This window comes from Macaca fascicularis, chromosome 5 (genome assembly GCF_037993035.2).
Source record: "Macaca fascicularis isolate 582-1 chromosome 5, T2T-MFA8v1.1".
Lineage (NCBI taxonomy): Eukaryota > Metazoa > Chordata > Mammalia > Primates > Cercopithecidae > Macaca > Macaca fascicularis.
Genome location: NC_088379.1, coordinates 49,517,091 through 49,538,381, shown reverse-complemented (window position 1 = coordinate 49,538,381; position 21,291 = coordinate 49,517,091).

Below are 21,291 nucleotides of genomic sequence, written 5' to 3'. Positions count from 1 at the left end.
GATTGACCAGGAGGGATTTCTCCCTAACTCATTGTATGAAACCAGTATTACCCTGATATAAAAATCAGGCAGGAACACAACAACAACAAAAAATGAAAACTGCAGGCTAATACCCCTAATGAATATAGATGTGAAACTCCTGAACAAAATACTAGCAAACTAATCCAATTGCACATTAAAAAGACAGTCCATCATGAGAAGTAGGTCTGCAAGAATGTAAGGATAGGTCAACATTTGCAAAAAATGGGATTGATCACTGTTTTAGTAGGTTATCATGCTGTTAATACAGACACACCTGAAACTGGATACAATATAAAGCAAAGAGGCTTAATTGACTTGCAGTTCAGCATGGCTGGGGAGGCCTCAGGAAATTTACAATCATGGCGGAAAGGGAAGCAAACACTTTTTTCTTCACATGGTGGCAGCAAAAAGAAGTGCAGAGCAAATGGAAAGAAAAGCCCTTTATAAAACCATCAGATATCATGAGAACCCACTCACTATCATGAGAACAGCATAGTGGTAACTGTCACCATGATTCAATTACCTCCTACTGGGTCCCTCCCATGGCACGTGGGGATTGCCAGAACTACAATTCAAGATGAGATTTGGGTGGGGACACAGCCAAACCATATCAATCACATTAACAGAATTAAAAACAAAAAGCACAAGCTTATCACAATAGATACAAAAAAACATTTGATAAAATCTGACATTTCTTCATGATAAAAACCCTCAACAAACTAGGTATTGAATGAACATACCTCAAGATAATAAAAGCCATATATGACAAACCCACAGTCAACATTACACTGAATAGGAAGGAGTTGAAAGTATTCCCTCTAAGAACTGGAAAAACAAGGATTTTACTCTCACCACTCCTATTCAACACAGTACTAGAAGTCCTAGTTAAAGTAATCATGCATGAGAAAGACATAAAAGGCATCCAAATTAAAAAAGAGAAGTAAAATTAGCTCTGTTCATTGATGATTGAAAACCCTAAACACTCCTCCAAAAGACTTCTAGACTTGATAAATGACTTCAGTAAAATTTCAAGATACAAAATTAATGTACAAAAATCAGTAGCATATCTATAAACCAAAAATGCCCAAGCTGAGAACCAAATCAAAAACTCAATTTTATTTACAATAGCTACAAAAAGAAAAAGTTACCTAGGAACACAGTTAACCAAAGAAGTAAACGACCTCTACAAGGAGAACTACAAAACACTGATGAAAATTCATAGATAACAGAAACAATTTTTTTAAAATCCCATGTTTATGGATAAGAAGTGTCCATATTATTAAAATGACCATACTACCCAAATCAATCTACAGATTCAACGCAATTCCTATCAAATTACCATCATTCTTCACAGAATTAGAGAAAACAATTCTAAATTTCATATGAAACAAAAAAGAACCCAAATATCCAAAGCAATCCCAAGCAAAAAGAACAAAGCCAGAGGTATCACATTATCTGACTTCAAATTATATTACAAGCCTATAGTAACTAAGACAACATGGTACTAGTACAAAAATGACACATAGATCAGTGGAACAGAATAGAGAATCCAAAAATAAAGCCACATACCTACAACCAACTGATGATCTTTGACAAATTTGAGAAAAATAAACAATGGGAAAAGGACACTCTATTTAATAAATGGTTTTGGGAAAATTGGCTAGACAGATGAAGAAAAATGAAACCTGACTCCTGTCTCTCACCATATGCAAAAATTAATTCAAAATGGATTAAAGACTTTAATGTAAGACCTGAAACTATAAAAATCATAGAAGAAAACCTAGAAAAAAACCTCTTTTGGACATAAGTCTTAGCAAGTAATTTATGACTGAGACCTCAAAAGCAAATGCAATACAAACATCAAAAATAGACAAATGAGACTTAATTAAACAAGCTACTGCATAGCAAAAGAAACAATCAATAGAGTAAACAGACAACCTACAGAATGGGAGAAAATGTTTGCCAATTATACCTCTGACAAAGGACTAATATCCAGAATCTACCATGAATTCAAACAACTCAACAAGGAAAAGAAACAATCCCATTAAAAAGTGGGTAAAGGACATGAACAGACATTTCTTAAAAGAACACATACAAGTGACCAACAAACAAAAAAAGTCTCAGTATCACTAATCATCAGAGTTATGCAAAGTAAAGCCACAAGGAGATATTATCTTACACCAGTTAGAATGGCTATTACTAAAAAGTCAAAAACCAACAGATGCTGGCATGGATGTGATAAAAAGAGAACCCTTATATATGGTTGGTGAAAATGTAAAGTAGTACAACCTCTATGGAAAACACAGGAGGAGATTTCTCAAAGAACTAAAAATGGAACTACTACTCAACCCAGAAATCCCACTACTAGGCATGTACCCAAAGGAAAAGAAATCATTATATTAAAAAGACACCTGCATTGATGTGTTTATTGCAGCACTATTCACAATAGCAAAGTCATGGAATCAACCTAAGTTTCCATCAAGGCTTGATTCAATAAAGGGAATGTTGTATATACACATCATGAAATCACTATGCAGCCAAAAAACAAAAACAAAAGCAAAATGAAATCATGTCCTTTGTAGCAACATGGATGGAGCTGGAGTCCTTTATAAGTGATATAACTCATAAACAGAAAATCAAATACCAAATATTCTCTCCCATTATAAGTGAGAGCTAAATAATGGGTACATATGGGCATAAAAATGGAAAATATATATACTGGGCACCCCAAAATGGGGGAGGATGGGAGAGCAGTGAGGGTTTTAAAAATTACCTATTGGGTAAAATGTTCACTATTTGAATGATGGATATACTAGAAGCCCAAACCTCAACATTATGTGACATATCCATGTAACAAACCTGGATGTGGACCCCCTGAATCTAAATTTTTTAAGTCTTCCTGTCTTCTTTCTCCTCTACACTTTCTCTTGAAATTACATTTTTGTGCTTTGTGATTATTTATTTTTACTATTATGTGCCTTTTAAAAATCATTTCTAATTATCAGGCTCATACTAAAATGTCCTAGGACTATTAAAAGGTGTGTAGCCAAGAACAGAAAACCAAACACCACATGTTCTCACTCATAAGCAGGAGTTGAACAATGAGAACACATGGACACAGGGAGGAGAACATCACACACCAGGGCCCCTTGTGGGGCAGGGGACTAGGGGAGGGAGAGCATTAGGAGAAATACCTAATGTAGATGACAGGTTGATGGGTGCAGCAAACCACCGTGGCACAAGTATACCTATGTGACAAACCTGCACGTTCTGCACATGTATCCCAGAACTTAAAGTATAATAAAAACAAAAAATAAAAGGTGTATCGCCAGTGTTTTACCCAGACAAGCTCTCAATAAAACCATGAGCTGCTTTCAAATCCAAATTGTCCTTTTCTCAGTCAGTTGGAAGAGGTAGGTTATTAATAATTCTAAATTAAATCAAGAACTCAAATACAGTGAAAATTGGTGTTGAAAATAGATACATTTTCTCAAACAACCAGATTCAAGATAATCACCTTAACATATCTTCTCCATATTCAAGTGGCTCTATGAAATGTTTTATTCACTGGTAGACTTGATTGAAGATCCATCTCCTCATTTGTATCAGAGATTATTTTGGGAAGGAGATTTTGCATAGGTGTGTTTGAGAGGGTCTCAGAAGGCACAGAAATGTGAAACAGTCATAAATCCAGGGAAGCTGTAGATGTCTCCATTGATAGAGGAAAAAATGCCAGACTGTTGTGGGGAACAACACCAGCCACAGAGATCTTTGAAAGAGAACAGAACCAGGATGGGAGTAGCTTGGGTCTTGTTAGGAAAATAAGAAATCAAGTAGGAAATAATCGCATCAGTGAAACTTTATAACCTTAAATGAACTTACAATGTTATTATCACTCCATAAGGACCAGCAAACTCTCCTCACAACTGCTATCAATATCTCCTACACTCTGATCTTAATCATATGTTTTTCTGAATTATTCCTTAATTTGACTCCTGGTTTGTTTACTAGACATTTGTTGATAGCTCACCATGTGCCAGGAACCATCCTAAGCACTTGAGATACAATGATGAGCACCATTAAACACAATGCTACCCAAAGAGAGCTCAGAGTTTGTTAGGAGACAAAGGCTATATAGCTCAAACAAACAGTCAATCACGTAGCAAAACCCAAAGCTGTGATATGTGACATGACTGAGAAGGAAATGGTATTCTGAGAGCATATAACAGGGTTTTGGCAGATCAGTGAAGACTTCTCAGGGGAAATAAGCCTTGAACTTAAAAATGAAGGAAGAATGGATGTTAAGTGGGTGAAAATGGGGGCAGGGAGCAGGTGACCTTATGTGCTAAAGGAACAGGATGTGCAAATGCTCTGTGGCAGGGGAGATTACATGGAGTACCAGGAACTAAAAGAAGGCCAGGTTCACCAGAGTCAAGAGAGAAACAGGGAATGGTGTGTGTGATGAGGCAAAAGAGATGTGTAGGGAGGGACCAGACTGTTCAGGGCCCTGTGAGTCTTGTTAAGGAATTTTTACTCTATTCTAAGAGCTATGGGAAGACTTTGAAGGGTGATATTGTATTATACCTCCACTACATGATTTTACCAGTATTCCAGCTGCCACCCCATGCACTTAATGCAATGTAAAATTGGACTAACTGTGAGAAACATAGTAGAAAAGCAACTAGGGAGATCTGAACAAATTGCAGTTGGAGATTAACAAGTGAGATTCCCGTAGACAATAAGAAAGCATGGGAATGAACCTGAAGCTTAAGGCAAAACTCTGTGAGTCAAAACAACCTGGATGTTATCCCTGAATAGAATTCATAGAGTTCCCATAAATTGCACCTCCAGACTTCCCTCCTCTCCGTCCTTCAGCCATCTGAGGATTTCCTAATGTTCTGGCCCTTCGAATGTCCATCACAATTGCAAAGGTAAAATGAATGGTAATAAGAAATTGATTTAAGGTCTGCCCTAGGGTAAAATAATGATTCATTGACGTTTGCGGCATTTTATTGTAAGTGTGGTGGAAATGAGTATTATCTTTAATGGTTAACTGAGTAATTGATTATTGATAAATGAGTACTCTATTCAAGCCAGGATCCATCTTACATCACCTGGAAAAGGATGATGTTCCTACTCTTTTAATGACCATTAAGTGGTAAATAAGGAAGTGGAAATGTTTCATAACTTACATATTAAGTATCTTTGGTCATTTAACCACCTCTACAATGAGAGCAATAAGGCAGCTGGGGGTAGGTAACCGACATAAGGAAAGATCAATGACTGTTTTTCAGAGTTTTATTGAAAGTGCATTATAGATTGTCTTGCTTTTAACATTATTACTTCATTGAATAACGATATATGAGTAGGCTAAGGGGAAAAATTAGAATCTAGCTATGCAAGGCTATCTGTGTGATAGGATGGGAATTACATAGTAAAATGGCCTCCAGAGAACATTTCAATCTCACTCCCACTCCCTCTATACAGTGCAAATAGATTGGAAGTTGGAAAAACAAAATGAACGAAGTTTGTCTTTGTGCCCCACTTATCTCCTTTTTATTGCACCCCTGTCTACCTTCTGATGTCCCTTCATAGTTATTCACTGAACCCCTGTGCTGCTCTCCTACTATCCAAAGTCCACTCCCACTCACAACTGCTGCATGTCACTGAGATGCATAATTCACATAAATTTTCCCAAGTGCCATAAATATGTCTCCTGCAATCACATAACTCCCATTTCTTCAGTATTTTGATCTCAGTCAAGCCTTAGAAAGAAAGCAACCTAATTTAACCAATTTATACTATGTCCCATTAACCTGCATTGAGGTGAATTCATTTTAGTAAAGAATGCCAATTATATATTTAACACATTTCTAATGAGAGGACTTTCAAGTGGCTTAACAAAGTGCCATGCAGTTTTACAGAACTCTTGTGTTGAGGCAAGTGATACCTTTGCCAAGGGTGGCTGTCAGAGGCAGGGTAAATGGTTAGAAAGGGCACAGACTCTACAACAAAATTGAGTTCAAATCCTGGCTCTCCTTCTGTTAGATAGGCTAACCCCTGAGAATCAAATTCATCTGTAGAGTGGACGCTACTGTCTCATGAGATTAGAGTAAGGATTAGATAAAAATAATACATGCCTGGTGCCTAGTACAGCAGCAGGCACATAGATAGTAAAAACAATCCAATTGTCATTATTATACTTATAGGGGCAAGTGAGTGGTTAAGACATTCTAACCAAGAACCAATGGGAACCACTGATAATCATCTTTTTTTTTTTTCCTGATACTTTCAAGCAAGAAATGAGTGGGCTGATCAAGAACTTAGGAAGAAAGGAAAGAGGGGAGCATCTGAGCATCATGGTCCACAGAATAATGATCCCTGACTCCAGGTTTAATTTGAAACTTACTTTGAGAACCATAAACTTTTAAAAGGCATTCCCTTTGCTTTGGCCTTAGCTTCTAAAGCACAGCTTTAATACTAGCCTATTAACAACTTCAATATAATTTGAGAGGTCATTCATGTCTTCTCATGGATATTGATGTCCACCATAGAATGGTTTTAGGTGAAGTAGCATAGTTTCACTTTTCACAGGTCATGATGGTTACAATCACCAAGAGAGCAGTTTCTTTTAAATATTTTATCTTACATCATATTCTGCATATTTCTGCCTATCGCTGTCTTCTAATACTTTTAAAGATTGACAATATTTTCTAACCATGTACCTAGGCCCTGGAAAGTTAAAAATTTTACCTCCTCCTGTCCTTTCTTTCCCTGCATCCTAAACAGAGTACCAGTGGTTATAGCTTTGGTCTATTCTTTACCCTAAGTCCTCCCTTCAATCACTCCTGAGGCCATGGCAAATAATAAGAATAGTTTGATTGAGTTTGGAAAATATCAATCTAGTATATCTTCTCTAAAACCATTTCTGGAAGAAAACTATTTATAATTTAATGTTTCAAATATACCATCTCTTTTTAAAGTAAGAGGAGGCAGAATCTAGCCATAAATTCATTACTTGTAACCCTTGACCCCAGAGCTTCAAGCCATCTATATATCATACGGTAGAGAGTCAAAGTTCAGAGTCCCTGTAAATCATACAAAGCAGTTACTCCTCTAACAGTCTATTGAAAAGAGCCACCAATCTAGTTTGAATGAAAAAGAAAGAAGTCTTTACTTACCACAGCCCCATGGCCATGCAGACTTCTGCACTGAAGGCATAGTGAGAGGCAGTGGGAGAAATATGAAGTTAGTGAGAATGTTGTCAGTTGCAGGGAGAGCAGATAAGGGCATTGCATTAAGGTAATTGTATAATATTCCACTTCCTCCATAGTATTTACTCAAGGCAGTGGTATTCCAATTTTATCCTATCTAGCCTAAGGATTCTGTAGAGTGCCTAGCACAAGGTTCAGGAAAAGACTAAGCAGGTATAGTGAGGGATATCCTACAACCAGGACAGTTCTATATACATCACCTGGCATCCATCTATACACGTATATATACGATCATACTAGAAAAAAATAGTAAGAGTTATAGTTCTAAAAATTTTTTGAAACTCATTGATATAAGGTTCTGGAGGACTAGTTACATGCCTCAGTAGCCAAAAGATAAAGAGAGAGAAAATATATAATGGTCTCTGAGGCATCTTTAAAAATTACTGTTCTTTGGCCCCTGTCAAACTGGAAATGATAAACACCATGTAAGAATAGCTGACATGTATCAAGTGCATATCATGATCCCTGTACTTTGTTAAGGGTTTTGCATTGATACATCTCATCATATCACAGAGACAGGTTACGTTACAAACTCCATTTTCAAGTAGGAAAACAGAGGTTCAGGTGGCTAAACTGTATCCAAAGTTTCACAGCTAGAAGAAGACAGAAGTTTGTCTTATTCACATATCAATTCAATGAAGCTGTTTAGTAGATGGTCTGCCACTAGTTAATTCATGAACACAGTTTTTTTGTTTTTTTTTTTTTTTTTAATTCTGCAGCTCTTTTCCTAGAGCTTCAGAGGCCTTGACTGGATTTCTGCATCTGATGATAAGGTTCCGGACAGCAGAAAGATAGGAGATAGTAGAGGATTGCATAGGAGGTTTTTAAGCACCAGACCTGGAATGGGATGCATATGCATCATTGCTGCCCACGTTTCATTGGCCAGAACTCAGTCATGTGGATGTGTCCAACTCTAAAAACGTTTGGGAAATGTATTCTAGCTATGTGCCCAGGAGGAAAGGGAAAATGGTTATTTGCCAGTCTCTACTGCAATAGAGGATTCAAACTCAAGGAACTTTAAATCCTCCAGAGGCCACCACACTGCAGAATTAGCTTCTCTTCAGAAATAAATAAACATTAAGAACTGTCATCTCTAGGATCACCATTGCAAATTCTGAAGAATCCCTAAGAACATGGCAGATGTAGATTCATTCATTTATTCATGCAATATTTATTGAACATCTACTATAAGCCATGTGTTTATTCAGCATTTACTGAGCACTCACTGTGTGCCAGGCCTATAATGGGAGCTGCAGCAATAAACAAGACAGAAACAGTCCCTGCCAACATGGAACTCACATCTCACAAACTGGAATTATATTTTCTCACACAAGGCACTTTACTACTATCTACAAAGTCATGTACCACTTTGGCTCTTTCAGCTTCTGTTATTTAGCTTGAATATATATGGAAATGTAGGAAAACACACATTTTCTATACTGAGTTCCTTTTAAAAGGAAAAGCTCTTACAATGTTTGTCTTTGTGTCTTCAGTACCTAACATAGTATCTGGAATATGCACAAATTCTCATGTCATGGAAAAAGGACTAGACTAGGAATCACACAGTTTTTATTTTGTTCTTATTACGTCATTCAGTTCCCATACAATTCAAGCATGTTTCCTCACTGCAAAGTAAAACATTCTGAATAAACCAATTTTGCAGATATTTCCATCTTTAAAACATAAACTTAACATTTTGAATGCAATTAGTCTAGCAGAAACAACATTGAATCAGGGTCAGCAGATGTGGACTATTGCCTTAATTCTCCAGTTCCTTGAGGAAATCACCAAAAATCTTTATTTTTTTTAATTTTTTTCACCCAAAATCTTTAATCCTCAGTCTATTCACTGGCAAACAAAAAAAATTGAGCATTAAAAGTATCCCTTGAATATCTAATATTCTATTAGTATTTATGATACTAATAATGGGTGCCAAAAGATCAGATGCCTGCCATAGAGTTTAATTTCCTACAGCCAAATCCTAAAAAAGGACCCCTGAAAATCTGAGAGAGGCAGAACACCTTCTGTGTGTAGCAGGAGTAATTTTCTGTCTCTACCTGATCATTTTCAATATTTTTTCTTTTCTCCAAAATTCACAACCATTCTTGCTTTATCTAGGTGGGTTGGTATTGAATAACTTCGTATTTCAGCACAGTTTGCTCTGCTAATTCATTACTTACTAGTGTATTAAATACTGGGGTCTACTTGAGGACAGAGGGTGGGAAAAGGGAGAGGATCAGAAAGTATAACTATCATGTACTAGGCTTAGTACCTGGGGGATGAAATAATCTGTACTACAAACCCCCATGACACGAGTTTAGCTATCTAACAATCCTGCACATGTACCCCGAGCCTATAATATCAGCTTAAAAAAAAAGTTGTATTACTCTGGATTCTCGTCTTTCCTTCCCCCAAATTAGAAACTGTGTCAGAGCAAGGTGACTCATAACAGCCTAAACAATGAGGCTGTCTCTCCCTGTCTTTAAAAAAAAAAAAATATATATATATATATATATGTATGTATATATATATATATATAGACAGCAGTTTATTAACTACATATTATCACAATCCAGGGGGAAGGGAGACTGTTTCTCAGAATATTTCCATTTATCATCATGTTATATTTATTTAAGATCTTAATTAAAATGATAAGAAATATGGTCTTCATCACAAGGGAAAAAATTTACTATCTCTGGAAATCAAGAGATTATGAAATATTAAGATTCATAAAATGTCTAGCTCTGTACTGAAAGTTAACAAAAACAGTTGTTAGCGAGACTAGTTCTATTTGTAATGTTGGTTAATTAAATAATGTTTGTAGTGCATATGAGGGCCTTGAAAGAAATGTTTTAGTTGACATAAGGTATGACTGTTGTTATTATACCAATACAGAGAAGATGTAAGCATTTGTCTGAAAATGTCCACAATTAGGACCACAAAAATCACCAAACTAGGGTTCAGTGTTTCTAACCCTGTGTAGAGAGGATTCCTTTTTAAAATACAATTAAGCCTAAGTCAGAGTTAGACTGCTTGCAGAGTCTATCCATTGGCATCACTAGAACATGGATTTTGATTTGGGTTGGGGAAGGGGGCTAGAAACATTCTTCAGTAAGGAATGAAGAATTAAAAGTCTCAGAGCCAAAGGTTTGTGATACCTTCACTCATTAGTTAAAAACAAATCTCTTGGAAATGAAAGGCTGCAATTCAAGCATTATTTGGTGCCATCCTAATATTCTCCAGGTCCACTTTGCTGGCTACGTGGGAGCCTGAATGATGTTAGTATTCTCTGCCCAGCAGCGGCTGCATTGGCCCCGAGGTCCTGAGAGAAATGGGTAAGTCAACAGTAGTAAGCACACTCCACATGTGTAGTTTTTTCTGTAAATACATAAATCCTGCAGAAACCAGTACCTACTCTTGCACCTTCAAAACCATACTGAAAAGAGCCTTATTCTATAAAACCTGATAGGAAGACTTGGATAACTCGTTTCTAAACCACTGGTTTCCAAAGTGTGAGAACACGAAATGATTGACTAGGCTATAGAAAGAAGATGCTTAAGTGGGAGCTAGATATTCAGTTCACATGGACACAAAGAAGAGAACAACAGAAACTGGGACTTGCTTGAGGGTGGCAGGTGGGATGAGGAAAAGAATCAAACAACTCTCTGTCAGGTACAATATTTATTACCTGGGTGATGAAATAATCTGCACAACAAATCTCCATGACATGCAATTTACCTATATAATGAACCTGCACGTGTACCCCTGAACCTAAAACATACTTTTAAAAAGGACAAAAATAAACTTCATCCCCTCCAAAAAATAAGAAAAATTGAGTTTTACTAGTATCCCACATGGGGATGGCAACTAGAACATATATATATATATATATATATATATATATATATATATATATATATATATATATATATAAAATGTATATATCTAATATAATGCTATAGATATATCTAAATTATGCATGTATTGGAGGGATATCAGTCAGGTTCTCAGCAACAAAAAGAAGGTATCCTCAGATTGAATAAACCAAGGCAAGTTTAATATAGGAACAATTGACAAAAGTTTGGAGCACCAAAATATAGTAAAAACAACAAGAGACAGGGCATACAGGATAAGTAACAGCAGGGAGGGGCATAAGGAGGGAGTGGACACCCAAACCAAAGACAGAGTTACAGAGAGGGCCATCTAACAGGACCTGTGGCCTTTGGTAAGAGACCCAGATAAGCCAGGGAAAAAAGTACCCCTGCCTCACTCTCTCCTATCCTCCAGTTTCCTGCCAAACCCAACTGGAATTCAGAGGACATAAGAGCCCCACTGATGCAGTCCATGTGGGTCAGTCTCCACATGTAGCATACAGGGGTACACAGAGCTATCCATCAAAGATGTGCCCCCCCAGTTATTGTTCCTAATAAAGTTACTCCTTATTATAATTTTACGATGCTAAGATACCACTGTCCTAAATAACTTCACAAGATATTATGACTGTGCTAGTAAAAAGCTAAGTTCAAAGGCTTAGACTGCCTAGATCTAGACTCAGTGGCCTATTCCAATTAGGCCTTTTCTAATGGGAAAAGTCTGTTCTCCATACAGAAAGAAAGAGTATACCACTTGGGTCATATGTTTGCTATTTCTGCTTTGAATTATAAGGCTAATGTTCACTCACTGGATTTTATTTATTCATTTACGCTTTCATTCATGTTTTTATTCGTTATGTCAGGCTATGTATAGGTGCTGAGAATAAAAAGATGAATTAGATATAATCTCTGACCTCAAGATTCTATAATTTGTGAAAGGAGACAGATATAATCAATATGTGCAGTTGTATTGTAATTATGCTGAGAGATCAGAGCTGGATACACTAGGTTTACAAAGAAAAAAATGGTCAGTTGTACTGAAGATTGAGAGATGGTAAAGAATCATTTTATGTAAACAAAATAAATAAGTCTAGAGATCTGCTGTACAACATTTTACCTATAGTCGACAATACTGTATTGTACATTTAGAAGTTTAAGATAATATATCTTATGCAATAGTCTTACCACAATAAAGCAAAATTAATAATAATAAAAGGAATTGTTTCATATAGGCATTGGTTTGGGAACCCTGAAGGAGAAGACAGACAAAATATTCTAGGCAAAGAGAATGTATACAGCAAAATGACTTGATAAATTTGGAGAACTAGAAATATTTTGGCACAGTAAAAATGGGGGAAAGAACATAATCAAATTGAAAAGGTAACCAGGCCAAGATTGTAGAAAAGCTTTATTAACTAATCTAAAAGTAGAACTTTTATCTATACTTCTCTATTGGATCCTAAGCTTGGGTAACTGTAACTCATTTTACTTGAATCTGGTACTTCTGCTGGGAAATAAGAACTACTAATCATATGCCATCACATAGAATAGTGGAAAAACTCATTCTGAACCACAGTATTAACAGCTATCCCTATTTTATGCTGAAGGAACCAATATTAAACAGCACTTTTCCTAAGGTCGGTTTTGGATGCTGTGGAATGGCATGTTTTTTCAAGGATTTCTAGGCTACTTCAGGTAACTATGTGACTAAAATAATGTGGTTTTATCATCAGAATTAAAATTAATATATCAACTAGCCATGCCACAGATTATCAAATAAAGCCTAATTATGACATGGCATCAAATATCTCTTTCCTTATGTGTTTCCTAGTTACTGAAATGCACTCCTACCAAAAAGCTCTCAGTCCCACCACAAAAAGAGCAGAGCCTGGAAATTTTCATGGACATCCGTTATTTTCATAGTAGTACAGTCCTGATGATTCAACAATTCCCCGGTTAGCTGACCTATACAGGTATGGGAACATTGGCTTTAGCAAGTTTTATTTCTGAAAATGCCATAGGCTAATTAATTTGCCTTATATGTACCAACCTTGATTTTCATCCTGCCCCAATCGAAAAAATATCTATTAATTGTATAGAGCAGTTTAGAGAGTGCACTGGCTATTTGACAACTCAAATGCATAAAGAAATTCAATAAGGATGGTTTGCAAGGAACAATGGAGTGAAGAATAAATTCTGAGAGCACTGCAAGTCAAAGTTGACCTCTTAAAGGAGTACATCAAATGAATGAACAATAAATTTTCCATAAGGCAAACCAAAGCATATTTTATAAAGCAAGAATTGTCTCTCCTGAATACTCAACAAGGCCCCTAATGGGCCCAATTCTTCGCCAATATAACTCTCACAGATGGGATTTGCTCTTTCTGCAACACATTCCCTGGCACTAATATTTCATTAGGCTATTCCCGATCAATATTCCTGCCATGATTGTCTAAAGGCACTACTAAGAAGGAAGTATCTGGAAGCCTTTTCAGCAGTTGCATCCTTCTGAGGACAAAGTGAAGTGTTATATTGCCACTTAAGAATTCAAAGGTAAATAAAGCAAGATACTTTCTACCTCTAGTTACTCTCTTTGTGACAAACCAGAGGAACATGTCATTATAGACAAAATTCTTAACCACAAATTTCTGAGGGGTTTTCATAATGTCATATTCTGACCCTTTCAAGCTAGAGTTGCTTCTAAAGGTCAAAATAATTATGTCCAGTCCCCAGCCCAAGTATCAGTGGTTAGAGTTGCTGGACCGCTCTGAGCCAACAGGAATACAGTGGGAGGTGTGGCAAATAGGTAAGGAACAGCTTCTGTCAATGAGATCAAATCTGTCTTCTCAAGAAACAAGGAAGAGCCAGGAAGAGCTGGTGTCATAGTAGGCCTCCTAAAATTGTTACTGCCTTCTCTCAACTTCATCCAGGCTCCATCACAAAGAGAGGTGCATGTAAAATCAGACCGTCAGAGTCTCTCCATGGCCTTCTGATTCTTTGCTCTCAGCTTATTGTTGGTTGTAATCTATGAAATCAGTGAAACTGAAGAAGTTGCAGATGAATTGCTTGTGAACTGATTTATGATCTTTATTGCACCAGAGAAGTAATTGTATGCATACAACTTCCTTTTACAATTACCTCCACATGATTTCAAAGCAATTCACTGCTTATGGGAGGAGGCCATCAATAAGTGACACTTGCATATTCATTCATTTCAACATGAGATTTTTTTTTTAAGGCTTAGGGGAATAGTTCAGTGCTATTGAAAATTACTTTTCTTCCATCAGGATTTTTCCAATTGTTTTTGTTTTTGTTTTCTTAGAGAGAAAAAAACATGGTGCTATCAAAACCTGGTTTTATTTAACTTTATTTTTACTCTTATTTTATTTTAAATAGATTATATTTAAGAGGGTTAAAATGAGAGGCTGCATTTATGAGATGCCAACTACATGCCAAAAACAGTGCCAACCTGTAAATCTATGTTAATCCTTGTATTCTTGCCAATACCATAATTACTTTGCCTTTATTTAGTTAGTTATTTAGTTATCTATTTCAACAGGTTTTTGGGGAACAGGTGGTGTTTGGTTACATGAATAAGTTATTTAGTGGAGATTTCTGAGATTTAGGTTCAGCCATCACCCAAGCAGTGTGCACTGTATCAAGTGTGTAGTCTTTTATCCCTCACTCCCCTCCCACCCTTTCCCCTGAATCCTCAAAGTTCATTGTATCATTCTTATGCCTTTGTGTCCTCATAGTTTAGCTTCCACTTACGAGTGAGAATATACGATGTCTGGTTTTCCACTCCTGAGTTACTTCACTTAGAATAATGGTCTTCATTTCCATCCAGGTTGCTGCAAACATTTAACTAGTGAAGAAACTCAAAGAAGCATAAGTATTTGCCCAAGGTCAAGGAGCAAATAAGTGACAGACAATGTAGTGTTTGAACTCACATCTAACTACAAAATCCATCCTCTTTCCATGACTTCACCCTGCACTGCACTCAGTTTTTTAGGATAAAATTCCATCTGTTTTATATTTCTCAGACTGTGGAAAGGTTTTTCAACTTTCTTGAAATTACCTGAGACTGTTTACTATACCCCAAAAGTCTTGTGTAGCATTTATTCTCTAAGCTTTTCTTTTCTTTTTCTTTTTTTTTTTTTAACATGACTTACATGGGGAACCCCTAGTGCCCATCAGAATGGGTAGACCATGTATTCACGATCTTGCTTGACCCTAACAATTCTCTCAAGTCAGTTCTACTTCAGGGGAGGAGGCAATAAAATCAGTAAACTTCGTCACAAGATATTGTGTTGACCAGTTTTTTTTTTCAAACTTCAGTGATTGCATAACATCTACATCATTTTTGCTATATCTGAATGGTACTACACACTATTTTTTACTTAATATGTTTTAATCAATTTTAACCTGACTTCATTTTTCACTTAGTATTGTTCTAAACAATAAAACACGAGTTTAGTGTTTTTACCAACATTTTTCTTATGCATGTTAAAATACATGAATAACTGATAAAATAAAAAATGATTGTCCATGCACCTTCGAAAGTCACACTTTGGGAAGCACTAATGTCAAATAATTGGCTGTGCTTTTCCACTTGTATCCATTTGTGTATGTGTCATTTGTTCATGGTCTCAGTTCACATATTCACTCATTCATTCATTCAAAAAACATTTATTGAGTGCCAACTCTTGTGTTAGACACTGTTCTGGACACTGACAGCATGTGGAGAATGGTTTAGGCCAGGGAGAGAAGAAAAACGTGGAGCCCACGCAAGGGCTGCTGGATTATTAAAGTAATGCAGGAAGAGAGGAAAGGGACTGAATGCACTCAGTAATAATAAGAAGAAAAAGATTCATTTAAGAGACATTTCAGAAGTAGAATCAATAGAACTCCATGTTAACTTCAATTCACAATGTGGTTTAGGAAAAAGGATGTAGAAAAATGGCTGTAAGGCCATTCAAATATTTTAACTGCATTAAGTTATAATACTTTCTGACTTCTTCAACAATCCTGAACACAACTGTAAATGCATAAGTAATGGAGAAACATAAGGAGGGGTAATCTTACTTAAAGCCAGATATAGTATTTAATATATTTAGCATTTATGTGGTATTGGCCACAGAACAATTGGAATAGATACGAGAAGGTCCTGCCGGCCTCTGGCTGAGCTAGGAGCAGGGGAGGTTTGGAAAAGGGTTAAGGAGTAGGAGGCTCAGGGTCTAGCTATTTATCCAGCAGTATGGAAACATTTCAATATTCTACCAATGGTTGCAAACCTCTGGATTATTAGCCTTGCTTAAGTCCATTCATGGCCCTCATCTCTCTCAGAACGTGGTCCAAAACTTGTCCTTGTGCCCAAGGTCTAGACTGTGTACCACACCTGCCTCATCCCAGCTCCCAACCCTCATCTTACCACTGCTTCCTTCCACCTGAAATTCCAAGCCCTTAAATATATCCTGCCTTCCACTGCAAGGCCTTCACACAAGTGTGTCTGTCCTAAAGTCTGGCACATTTTCCGGCCCCTTCTTGTGGCACACTCCTAGTCATCCTTCTGGCTCCATCTTGGATGTGGTATCCTCATGGAGGTTTCTCCTGACCTTCAATATTGAGACAGGTTTCCTCTTTACATGTGGTCACAGTACGCTGTCATTACTTGTTTCATGTCGGTTTTCTGTAACAGGCTCACTAAGCTCCATGAGGGCAGGAACTAGGCCAGCCTTGCTCACCATCCCTCCCCAAAGCTTCACCTACAACTTGCCGTATCAAAGGAACTGAAAAGTACCTATCCAAAAAGTTTTTCCTCTGCAGGAAGAGAGAGAACAGTGCTTACTCATTTATTATTGTTGATTAGGGGGAGCTTGGGAGCATTTAGATGAAAATAGAAGTAATACTATATGCCAGATACTGACCTCAGAACTTATTTTTATCCTATTTAAGCTTTACTATAACTCTGAAGAGTAGGCATTATTATTCCTAATGTTTTAGATGAGGATGCTGAGGCTTGAAGAAGTAAAGAAACTGGCTCAAAATGACTCAGCAACTAAGCAGCTCAGTGAGGATAAAAAGTTCTGCCCCATTACTGCTTCCCAAGCCTGGTTATTAAACTCTCCCTGGCACATGACAGCACCACAATTGCCAGCAGATCGCAGATAACAAGACAGCTGAGGAATTTTGCTAGATGCCCTTACAGTAAGAAGGGACAGCCGGTACCATGGCATGAAATGAGAATACCCAAATCAGCCAGTCAGGGACAAGGCTACTACAGTAACAGATGCCCAATAAATAGTGATCCTGACCCAACAAAAAAGATTCATTTATCTTTGAGAAACTCTGTTTAATAAGCAAGTATGTGTATATTTTAGAAGATTTTCATTAAAATCAGCTAACTTTTTAACAGTGCTTCAGCTATCTGGCCAATTTGTCTCTTCTGAGCACTTTCTTCTCTATCCAGATCAATAAGGCATTTCAGTGCTTCAAACTAGACTGCAGTTTGGCTAAAAATGTTTAGTCTCCTTCCAAAGCTAAAGGAGACAAAGATTCAGCAAGATAGAATCCATTGATAACCAATCTGATTAGGATGCCTCTTTTTTTTTTTTTTTTTTTTTGGTGAAACTGATGGGTATTGATTCATTTACAACCAATTAGAAGCCTTTTGCCTGGGAAAAATCACCCTTATTCTGGCAGAAATGAACCTCATAAAACAGGTGGAAACAAATGTTGTAAATTGTGTGACTGGTCTCCACAATAATTAAGAAAATGCCTCATGATTCTAATTTCTGCCCTGGCATTTCTTGTTTTTTGCAGCTATACCTTCACTCACTTAGTAGTTTTTCCTAAGCCCCATATTTCTGGTGAGCACCTTGTCTCATGAACAAAAAATGTTGCTTTTACAATACAGCTATATCATAAACTTCAAACAATCATCATTGTCTTCTAATTGTCTGTGAGAATACGTTAAGAAAAGTTTTATGGCCAAATGCGGTGGCTCACACCTGAAAGCCTGGCACTTTGGGAGGTCAAGGTGAGTGGATCACCTGAGATCAGCTGTTCAAGACCAGCCTGGCCAACATGGTGGAACCCTGTCTCTACTAGAAATGCAAAAATTAGCTGGGTATGGTAGTGCACCCCTGTAATCCCAGCTACGTGGGAGACTGAGACACAAGAATTGCTTGAACCTGGGAGGCGTAGGTTGCAGTGAGCTGAGATTGTGCCACTGCACTCCAGCCTGGGCAACAGAGCAAGATGGTCTCAAAAAAATAAAAAGAAAAGAAAAGAAAAGTTGTATGATGTATTATTAAAATGTCTGCTATTATAATAAGGTGAATGTGTCCAGTGACCAATAGTTGTAAGGTCAGGATTTATACAGAATATAAAAATGATTTATCTATTATCACCCATCCCATGCTCTCATCTGCAGATACAGCCTGGGGAATGTGTGCCCTCTCAAAGCTTCATATATGATCTTTTCAAAACAGGGGAAAAATCACCTTATTTAGGTATCTCTTTACAGTATCTCAGATAGAAGGAATTATTTCAATTACTTTTTTTTTTGAAGAACTGATTATTTTTATAAAGAAATCGCTTTACCTCATAACTATTTCAATCAATGCTAGTTCATAGAAGATATCTAACTGAATTAATAAGAAACTTTTTTTTAAAAATTAAAATTTTAGCACAATTTGTCACTGTTCTTGGGGGATGACCTCCCGACTGCAAGCGTTGGATGTTGCTGCAAATAAGCCTTTTTAAAAACTGCTAAACACACACACACACACACACACACACACACACGAGTGAATGACTTCGTTGCATGCAGAGATCATGTTTATGAAACTGTGGCTTAGTATAGAATTTCCAGGGGGAGCATATAATATACATGCACTTCAAAAAATACGTAAATCAAACAATGCAGATGAGAGAAAAAATTACATGCTCTGGCAAACTGTGATAACAACTATTAAAGTGGCTCTCATGATGGCAAAGACACCAATGGCAAATATGTTTATAAAAAGCATGACCAATATTGTTTTATGAAATGTGAAAGTGAACAAAATATTATTTCCACATTAGCATTGTTTATATGATGCACTGCAAATGTTATCATAAATACATAAATACCATGAATAGACAACCGGCTTTCTTCTCTATTAGCCCAAAAGTTTATATATATATTCAATTTACTTCCCATACTGGTATCTTTTCATTGGTAAAATGAATGATCATCTTTTTTTTTTTGAGAGCAGAGTATTTATCATTTTTCTTTAACTATTGTATTTCCACTGTGTAATGGACTGCCTGGAAGATAACAATTGCTTCAAAAATATTTAATTAATATACAAAATAATGAGACACCATTAGTACATAAAAAGCAGGGGTACTAGACATATCCCCAAATCCACAAACATGTTAAGTTAAAACATCCTTGTTAACAAATCCACTTTGAGATTCCTGAAACTAGTAAAATATATAGACTATTTTGAACCAGTATTAGAGGTCATCTAATCCAATCTCTTCATTTTACAGATGAGGAAATCACAGTTAGAACAATTAAATGCATTTCTTCAAGAGAGCTGGGATTAGAACCTTGAGCTTTCCATTAGATAGTATTATTGAGTTGCTTTATTTGTGAGGTTCATTCCAGCCTCTGATTTACACTTCACGATGAAAGCAAGCAGCGTCTCTTGCCTGAGAACAGTTTCTGTTAAGCAAGGTAAACACACATTAATTGAGCCTGAATAGCTGATGGACTGAGAGAGAAATGCAGAGTTTGTGATACAAAATCCAAGCAGATGCCCTTTCTGAGTTTTCGTTATTTGTTAAAGAAGTTGGGCACCTAATCCCATAGAAATGTATTTACCATTTTGATTTTGATAAGCTCTCAATCATCATGGGTCTTGGTTCAGCTGACAGCCCTAGACACTGTGAGGCAGAAAAACACTCCAGAGGTGCAGCAATGCTGTTTTAGACCTTCACACAGCAAACCATGCATTTGTACCCGAGAAAAAATCAGTATAAGGGTCTCTCTTTCCTTGCATGATGTATTCTTTTATTAAAATAATCACTGCGTATCTCCAATAGAGATTCATGAACAGAAATCTTTATGTCACACTAACAATCCAAGAAGAAAAATCCTAATGGTTGAGTTTTTTTTAAATCCATTTGAATGCTGCTAACTTATTATTAAAATACACAAAAATTTTCCCCATTCTTGCTGCTTTTCATTTTGTCTGTTATTTTCCTCACTCATACTAAAATCCTCAGTGTAACTTAAACCCTCCTAGATTAATTAACTGTGTTAAATTTTCAAACAGTCCTCAGGGTAGATCATGTATAAGTACCTAGGCTACCATATACACGAAGCACACACATACCTTTACAATCCTTTAAGGAAGGATTCCATGATTTCTAATACACTACCAATAACTTATATGCTTCACTTACTAAGTACCAGATATTCTTCCAAACACTTACATCAACTTTTATAATCTTCCTAACAACCTGGTACTATTATCATTTCCTTTGTGCAGATAAGGAAATTGGAGCTCAGAGATATTAACTTACTAAGAATCAAATACAACAAGTAAGTGGTGGAGCTAAGATTTAAACACAGGTAGTCTGGCTCCAGAGTTTGTGCTGTTAAATATTTTGCTATCCTTCTATAGTTTGGTTTTAAATTGCTGTTTTTACTCATATTGTGGACTGTTCATCCTTTGCTCTTTCTTTCCTTAACAAAGCATTTTCTCAGTATTCTAATCTTGTAATTAGGGTGATTGTTTATATTTTATGTAAGTTATTTCTATTATTAAGTAAAATAATCTGTGTGCTATAGAAAACATCAAGATTCAGATTGAATTCCCATCCAAGGGGCTCATGATATAGACAAATGAGGAATTTCTCTAGATCCCCATGGAGTTTGTGGCATGATGAGTTTGTGGACTGTTTGAACACCAAAGGCTTTTTCTTTTTTCAAGTATCAAGGATGAATTAAATAATAAAAGATGACCTGGCATGAATTACAGTATCTGAATTCATTTCTCTAACTCGTGTGTTTGTGGGCCCAAGGTTGAAAGCAATTAGGTGTGAATTATTACACCATCTTCCATGCC